The sequence below is a fragment of the Moschus berezovskii genome, chromosome 19 (genome assembly GCF_049115385.1).
Source record: "Moschus berezovskii isolate FMDL1 chromosome 19, NW_MosBer_1.0, whole genome shotgun sequence".
In the NCBI taxonomy this organism is placed as follows: domain Eukaryota; kingdom Metazoa; phylum Chordata; class Mammalia; order Artiodactyla; family Moschidae; genus Moschus; species Moschus berezovskii.
The window spans coordinates 3116103-3116858 of NC_142478.1; the positions used below are offsets into that span (position 1 = coordinate 3116103).

The 756-nt window shown below is 38.9% G+C and overlaps 1 pseudogene; it reads left to right on the forward strand.

The window, feature by feature from the left end:
• The first annotated feature begins 397 nt into the window (after positions 1-397).
• Positions 398-554, forward strand: LOC129542921 (U2 spliceosomal RNA; annotated as a pseudogene).
• Positions 555-756: the final 202 nt, after the last annotated feature.

The window sequence follows — 756 nt, forward strand, 5'->3', positions numbered from 1 at the left end:
TAGACATGCAGAGCTTTGCAGCTACATGAACTTGTATGAAAACTCTACCATGAATTAGCTGTGTGACCCCCCAAGGTCATTTGATCTCTCTGTTTCTCACTGAAATGGGAAAAGTAGCAGAATCTACCTTGTAAAGTTATGGTGAAGATTAAATGATCCAGTACATAGAACAGGGCCTGGCACATAGTAATGTTTTATTAGTGTTAAGAGTTTTTGGTAATTATGTCATTATCTCAATGTTAAAATAAATCAGGCCCTGATAGTTTTTTATTGAGGTATAATTGACACACAATATATTTGTTTCAGGTATATAATACAATGATTCAATGTTTGTATGCATCATGAAATAATCTCCACAAATAAGTTCAGTTAGCATCATCACTGCATATAGTGGCACATTTCTTTTTTCTTGTGATGAGACCCATTATTCTTAAAAGAACACACTCCTGAGAAATTAAATGGATTTTGGGGACTAGGAGTGGAATAGGAACTTGCTCTGTCCACTCCATGCATCAACCTGGTATTGCAGTACTTCCAGGAATGTTGCATCTCCTTTGGGGGAAGAATACTCTTTTAAAAATAAGACTGAGTATTGAAGTTTCTACAGATAAGCTTGGAGAAGGAAATGGCAACCCACCCAGTATTCTTGCCTGGAGAATCCCATGAATAAAGGAGCCTGGTGGGCTACGGTCCATAGGGTCTCAAAGAGTCAGACACAACTGACTGAGTGCACGCCTGCGTGTGTGCTTGTGCGCA